Source organism: Eumetopias jubatus, unplaced genomic scaffold (genome assembly GCF_037043125.1).
Source record: "Eumetopias jubatus isolate StellerSeaLion01/CBP00866 unplaced genomic scaffold, mEumJub1_p1.0 scaffold_14, whole genome shotgun sequence".
Taxonomy (NCBI): domain Eukaryota; kingdom Metazoa; phylum Chordata; class Mammalia; order Carnivora; family Otariidae; genus Eumetopias; species Eumetopias jubatus.
In genome coordinates, this window is record NW_028274820.1 from 58635285 (window position 1) to 58643727 (window position 8443).

Here is an 8443-nt window from a genome sequence, read left to right on the forward strand (position 1 = left end):
CAGAGCTTATGTCAGGGCCCACCACATAGAAGTGCTTAATAAACCCAGCTTCACTTTCTCCTTGGGGAACACTACATAGCCCTTATTTATGGAGCAAGGGCAGATTTGTTTACTTTCCCAATACCTCTGGAGCAGAGCAGACTTTTCTTATTCCAGTTTGTTTAGTTGACTTGGGCAGATTGTAACTATTTGCCTGAAGTCAACTGGGGCTTCCAAGTGACAAAGCAAGAACTGAAATCTCTGTCTTCCAAGTCTTAGCCCAGTGCTCTTTCTCTTTAACCCTAGGTTTAAGATGGATTTATTTAACTTTTAATGCCCTTGCCTGATTCCAGCAAAATTTATTCAACAGATTATGCACCAGCCACATGTTGGGTACTGTTCTTCAATTTAAGAATATAGTGATGCATTAGACAGATCAAGTGAGCGTTAGATGATAAACAGTAATTATTTATTTATTCACAAATGAAATACTTAGCATTGCTATTTGCACTATTTTATATGTTTTTCATTTATAGATGAAGAAACTGAAGCCCAAAGAGGTGAAATAATTTGGCCAAGGTCACAAAACTAGAAAGTGGTCAAGTTGGAACATGAACCCAGTCTGATTCCCAAGTCTGTATTCATAAGCACTCTCCCGCAGGCTGCCGGTATAAAGTGTTCTATAATGTGAGGTCATGATAAATGTTCTAAAACAAGTAAAGCAGGGTAGGAGGCAAAGGGAATAGAGGATGCTGCTTTAGACATGGTGGCCAGAGCAGCCTATCTGCAGAGGTAACACTGGAGCAGAGGGAAAGGGTGAGACTTGGAGGAGAGGAGCTTGGCGGGAAGAGGGAACAGCAGGTGCAAAAGCTCTGAGATAGGAAAGTGCTTGGTGAGTGCAAGGAACAGCAGGGAGGCCAGTATGAACAGGGAGCAGAGGGATGGCAGATGTATTAGAGAAAAGTTCCTTTGTTTGGGCCAAAATAAAGAGTTTGAATTTTATTTTAGTATGATTTGTGGGAGCTTATAGTATTACATGTGAAAACGAGAGTAAAAACAAAATCAAATAAGATTTAAAAATGGTGCAACACCAAGGGTAAAACTAGATATAAAATGTAGACCTCACATTTTGCTTCTGAATGTAAGTCATATACTTTGCTACCAGCATCAGGCTACAAATTTGAGCTTGAGTTTCCTTGTGGCCATTGCAAAAAAGGGAAATATGGACAGTTCCATGCTTCATAGTATTGAAAGATTTAAAAAAAGAAAGATGTTGTTTAGAAGCACACTTACTCCTGGTACTGAGACTTTAGGGAATTCTCTGGAATCCTGAACTGATCAAAAGGAAAGTTAATGCCTTTTGTAGCTAAACAGAGGTATTTTGTAATTTCAGTGAGATGTACAAAATTTTACTGGTTCGTCCATGGTGGAAACATTGAAACTGAACATGAAAATCTTCCTGTGTTTCTCTATATGCAGCAATTTCAGTCCACATAATTTGCCAAGACTGTATTTTGAGGCTCAGAACAAGTCCATAGTGATAAAATATTTGACTCAAGAAATGGTTGATTACATGGTTTATGTCAGTCTAAGGGTAGGGGGTGAGAAGCAGCATGGTCAGTCTTCTCACACTGTCATTAGGATGGTTGACAAAGAGAAATAGACCACAGAATGGCCCCCTAGAGGCCAGGCCAAGGCAAGGTGTTTCTCATTTCTGGCACATAAGAAGAGAAAGTAATTTGTTCTTTTATTGTATTCTCTTGACAATCATCACTGCATACCAATTTTTTTTCCTGCTTACTAAAAAATGGAGAAAACAGGCAGATTGGTTAATGAAGCCATGAGGGGGACATTTCTCCACGAACCTATGTGCTCGTTAATACTCATAATACCTCCTGTGCTTTGAGCACTTACTCCAGTCAGAAAAATTCCAATTTTTTCCATGCATTCCTAAGTAAAGCTCTTTACCTTCTGGAGGCAGGCACTCAATAGGATTTAATGGGACGAGGAGCCTCATAAGCCTTGGGTTGTGTGCTTTAATTAAGTCCCAGAGTTTTGATGGCATAATAGAACATTTGAAAGCCATGTAAGTTGTTCAGGCTATTCAGAAACTGCATGATATCGTAACGCCAGAGTTCTAATGGGCCCTAGTGACTAAAGAAAGGCCAGGGCTGAAGATGGAGAACCTGGGATCATGCACAGAGGTGACCACTGATGACTGCTTCAAGAAGGAGAAAGAGAAAGGGACACAGGGCCATGAACAAACCCATACTCTTGATCTAATCCCCTTTAGTTCCCTTGTGACCCTTTGCATTGCTTGAATCTCTGGCTCCCCCTTCCTACAGCCTTGCTCTCCTCATGGAGGAGGGGGACTGACAGAAACACCATTGGGTTTCTTAGGAAATCATGGAGACTTTCTTGAGAGCAATTGCAGGAGCAGGAGAGGCGGGAACAAGACTCAGAAGGAACAGGTTGTGAGGAGGTGGGAAGTGTGGAGGACTCACCAAGACAGTGGCAGAGATGGGAGGGAGAGAGAGGCATGGTGGTTTGAAGATGCAGAAATTCCTACATGTGCAGGCATTTCTTATTTGATCCTCATGAAACCCCTTAAAGGACAACAGGAAGGGCAGTTACGTCCATCTCCATTTTATGGCTGAGGGAGGAGACTCAAGAGTCTCAAGCAAGTGACTTCTAACCTTCCAGTTTTCTACGTGCTTCTGCAGTCCTGACCTTCCTCTTCTATAGCTCTATCTATCACAGATGTAATTACTTACTTGTGCAGTTATTTACCTGAAGTCTGTCTTTCCTGCTAGATTGTAGCTCCGTGAGGGCAGACTGGGGGTACCCTTCACTGTCGTCTTCCTAGTGAGTCCTGTTTATCATGGAATCCTCAATGTCTAGACATGTAATCAGTAGATTTGCGGATGGAGGTGCCGATGGGATCTCTTGAACAAATCCATTTCTTTAAAGAGACTTTACAACTTAAAGGCACTTGTATAATTGTATGAATTGAGATTCTTGGATTTTTAACATTTCCCCCAATATTTTACAAACTTAGTCTAACAACAAATCTGACACGTTCTGACATCATGTAGTAGATAGTCAACAATTTTTGTTGTGGTGGAAGAGTAGTTATGTATGTGAAAACAGTCAGAACCTGAGCCTAGGTTTTTTGACTGCAAGTTCACATTCATTTTACCCTTCCCTGCTTCCCCAGTATAACCAGTGCCTGGAACATAGTAGACGCCCCGTAGATAGAATGAATCAATGAACTAGTATTACTTGCTATGGGATTAATGTCTGTGCCATGTAAAAACCGGTTGCGATTTGTTGTGTTTGGAGATCTACCAATGACACCGGTGATATTTAAAGCTCCTTGTCACAGAGCCAAGAATGATTTTTGTTTGTAGTAGAAAAATAAGGAATGGACAAAGATAATAATAAAAATGGAACCAAAGAGCTGGTAAGTCTTCCCTCACCAGGGCCATCGTTAACTGAAGGAGAAGACGTTTGTCATCTTTGTTTCCCTTTATGACATTAGAGAAATAAGAAAATGAATGTCTTTTTAAAATTTGCATAGCGTACAATGGATTATTGTGCAGCTGAAAAAAATCACTAGATTAAACTTCTGAGGCTTGCCACACTTTCCCCAGTTAGCCTGGGTTTGCCCCTACTTACTCCCTGACCTCAGTTTCCTCATCTGCAAGATGGGGACACTGATATTTGCATTACCTGCCTCTCTGGATCAAAAGAGATGGATGTTTACCAGAAGCTGTGTTTTACCCAGCATGGTTGCCCCCTGAAAGGATGATGTGTTACCTAAAAAGTTCTGTTAGGTCAAAGAATCATAGAAAAAGGATAAATATATACCATAGATACTTTATTTTGGTCTAACACATATACCTGTACATTCACTGACCAAGCTTTACTCTAGGACATAGGCCTCTTTTTTCAGTGTGGATTTGCTGATAGGTTTTTCCTATGGTCTTTCTTGCTCAAATCCATTTTTTCTTTCTTTCTTTTTTTTTTTGAGATTATTTATATATTTATTTGAAAGGAGAGAGAGAGCACGCACACATGCAAGCATGAGCGGGAGGAAGGGACAGAGGCAGAGGGAGAAGCAGACTCCCCACCGAACAAGGAGCCCAATGCAGGGGCTCCATCCCAAAACCATGAGATCACAACCTGAGCCGAAGGCAGACGCTTAACTGACGGAGCCACCCAGGCGCCCCTCAAATCCATTTCTTTAAGGAAGTTACAACTTAAAGACTCTTGTAAAATTATATAAATTGAGACTCCTGAATTTTTAAAACATTTTCACCAGATACCAGACAGTGATCTTACCCAAACTTAATTTGACAGCACAGTTATTTTTAGCAACTCACTTTATGAAATATTTCCAGTCAGCTCTATTTTTATGGAAACAACTCTCTGCCTCTTTACATTCATAGCTCATCTGCTTTAAATAAATTAATTTAAATTGGTATAAGTTCTAATATAAATTTATCAAGTACAACTGCTAAAAATAAATCTAGAAATAACTGTAACTCTGTAACTATGCCACACAACTGGTCGGAACAGAGGCTCATGGGCATATTAGAGCAGTAGCTTTGCAAACTATATGAATGTACGTCCAGAGTGAGAAAGGCATTTGCTATTGCAGCCCAGTACACACACACAAACACACACATGCACACACACACACACACACACACACACCCTCATACAAAGACAAACACGCACATGCCCCTCAAACAAAAATTTCAGAAAACACAGCTTTACCTTTACAATGTGCCATGCGCTTTGATGTTTTTTTCAATCTATTTTACTCTTCTTTTTTTTTTAAATTCTGGGTGCAAACTACTAAATCATTTTGATGTCACGCTCATGGAGCTCAGGCTGGAGTTTGCAAAGACCGTGTCCTAGAGAGTCAGTTTCTAGTCAGGAGCGTTGGGTTTGCTGTGGTTCTCAGCCAGCACATTTTGTGGATGGAATGGAGAGGGTCAGTGGCCCTGGCAAGCGGATGGGGTGTAGATTGGTCAGGAGAGTTTCTCGTGTACATAGAAACACTTTGTAATTGCCTAAGGAGCTCTGCCGGTGTATGGGTTGAAGGCAGGCTTGGACTTCCTTTCAATCAAGGCTCCCTGGTTATTGTTCTGAATCCCCGTGCCAGATCCCCCAGTGGTCCCAGATAACGGGGCAGGGGAGGGATTTCCGAGGGGTGTACTTTCAGTACGTGGAAGCCAATCCAAAGAGACGCGGTGCACTCTCGGCCAGGCGATGGAGAGACCGGGGAGAGCGCGGGAGACAGAGCGCCGCCGGTGTGTGATCTGCAGTGACATATCCCGCTCCTCCTCTTGCCCACAGCGGCTCAGCAGAGTCAGACAGGATGACTGTATGTCACATGCTGAGAGGACTGTCAGCTCAGCTGTGGCCACTAGCAGACCATTCACCTTGAAATCTGGGAACTCATCCACCCTGATGGAAATGATCATTCAGCTGTTTGTATAAGAAAGCATGAAAGGCTCTTCTGGGGCCAGGAATGAAACCTGAAATGGAAATACTAGAAAGGAGAAAAGACAAGGACATGATCCCAGGCTGCAGTCACCCACCCAAACCAGACAGGAGTCGTCCAACTTCCAGGCTGTCGGAAGAGCTCTGAAGCGTTTATCAACTTTGGGGTGCTATCCGGACCTGAGCACTTTTCATTCCCAATTTCATTGTTTGGCACTCTGAAAAGGTATGTCCCGGAAGTGTTCATTCCCATCTCAACAAGGTTTTTGACACCTGACAAAGCGTGAAACCCATCGTCGGCTTAGGCCTCCTTGCCCCTTGATATCCAGCTATGAGGGGCTGGGAACTCCATTCCACACTCCATGGCCGGTCACGGTATTCCTTTTACATTTCCATGAATTCTAAAGAGTAGGGGATAGTTCTTTTGGACTTGAGGGCTTCTCCACCGAATTGTTTAGTGATGTGCATCCAGATGTGTGACCATATTGACCCAGATGTACAACTGAGCCTTTCCTTACTTGCCACAAAAACCTGCTCACACAGGCATTTGTGAGCTGCAGACCCATCAAAAGTCTTGAGGAGGCAGAGGAGGGTTTCACTGGAGCAGGTAACCATGTACAACGAATTATTGGGTAATCTCATTCTTACTATTTTTGCCCTCTCTCCCCGACCCTTGTCTTCCACCCACCCCCAGGCATTTTTTTTCAGGACTTCTTGATTCCATATACTGCCTACAGCCTCACATTAGCTTGCAAACCTCTCCGTGCCTTTCCGTGCCCAGGAAACCTACCTATTTTTCCCTCCCTCTATTAATCAGAGCAGTTCCATTCTCTTTGACTCTTATCGCTCAACTCAGCTCTGGTCCTCACCTTGGCAAATCCAAATCACACCCAGTATTCAATGGTCGAAGAAAAATAGGGTAATTGCAATAAAAAATATTTCATTTAGGAAAGGAAAAAAATAAAACAACATACAGTGGGCACTACTGAAAACTGGTGATATCTCAGGCTGGACCAGAATAGCCTGTCCTGGCTGCCCTGCCAGTGGAGTGAGCCATAGGATCAGTCAGTTTGGCGGCCCCCAGTTCTGCTGTCTTGGAAGGCCCTCTCCTGTCCACTCTCCACCATGTGAGCAGATCTTCAAGAAGAGGTTCCCTTCCAGAGGCTGCATTCATTCCTATGGCAGCCTACCTCTTGTGTGTAGGGGTTTAGGACCTCTCATCTTAGGGTCTGAGCAATTACAAGCATTTGAATGCCAAGCTCGGGTTTCTTCGGCAATTCAAATTGCTTTGAGAAATCTATCCATTATCTTGGCTAATAATAATCAGAGCACCCAAAACAGTTGCTAATGTTCAGACACTCTTCTGAGCTCTTTACATATATACTTTTTTTAAGATTTAGTTATTTATTTTAGAGAGGAGGGAGGGGCAGAGGGAGAGGGAGAAAGAATCTCAAGCCGACTCTGCTGCTGAGCATAGAGCCCGACATGGGGCTCGATTCCACGACCCTGAGATCACAACCTGAGCCCAAACTGAGCTAGACATGCAACAGACTGTGCCTCCCAAGTGCCTCTTAAGGCTTGAGCTTTGATAGGAATATGGTTTAAATCCTAAGATATAATAGGCACATCGGCCATGAACGACTAAATTGCACTGCATTAACCAACACCTCTAAAACCTCTGTGGCTGATAACTACTAACTAAGGTTTATTTCTTCCTCATGTTTCATGCCCCTTGGTGGTCATCAGGGGCAGTTCCACATATGATCCATGCTCGGGAATCCATGTTGATAGAGAAGCCAGCACCTTGAACATTGTTGGTTTCCATGTGAGGGCAAGGAACGTTCTGGAGTATCTTGCACCAGCATTGAGTGCTCAACACTACTCAAAATTTATTGGCCAAAATAGGTAGGTCACATGGCTCCACCCAATCACAGCAGCCAAAAATTCAATTCTAACATATGTCTGGAAGGCAAAGAGCTGCAAATTTTGGGTGAGTTACCAAAGCCTACAAGACTAAAATTTGTCACCACATTGCAGGGATTACCAACTTTCTAGCTAGGAGAATGGGAAGCCTCAGCACTCCATCTTCCATCCTGACTTAACCAGTTTCATCTTTTAGGTTTAATCCCTGTGACTCCCCACATCTAGGTGTCAATATCTGCAGTATTCAGGATTATTTTGGTTGCAAATAACAGAAAAGTACTGCAAGTTGGCTTTTGAAAATATGGGATTTTTTTGTTTATACTATTAAGAAATGTAAAGCTGTGTTGCACTTTATATGTATCTGGAGCCAGCCGTTCAAATGATATCTCTAGGATGCTGTCTTTCTCCATTTTGGTGGGGGGGGGGGCTTTGCTTTTCTTTATGTTGGTTTCATTCCCAAGAAGTATTTTTTATACAGTGACAAAAATAGGCAACCACAGCCCTAGGCTTACATACTATCATTTTTGCAATCCTCGCAGAGAGTGTGCACTTATTTTCCAGTAGCATTAGCAGGAGTCACTGGTCCAGCTTAGGACACATTCACATCACCTATGTGTGGCCAAGGAAATATGGTGCTCTGATGGACATTTTTGAATCTCATGCACCCCAAACCTAGAGGGAGGTGATTTCCACCAGGACCTTACAGGCCAAGAACAGGGGAAGAACAGTTGCTGAGAAAAAAAAAAAAAAAAGAAGAAATGCATGCTAGGTAAAAACAATAGATATTCACTACATTTATTTGTCATTTGTATCCCCATTTTCTGGTTGAAGAAACTGAGACTTACTATAATGTTATGTGCATCCGTATTAGATGTTATGTGCATCTCTATTTTATGGTTGAGGATGTTGAGACTTTACAAGATAAAGTAGCAAGTCTTAGATCATGCAGTGGTAGGTTTGAATTCAAACTCGTCTGATTACAAATGACATTTGATTATTTGCTGTGCTCAGTTGCCTGCTATGCATT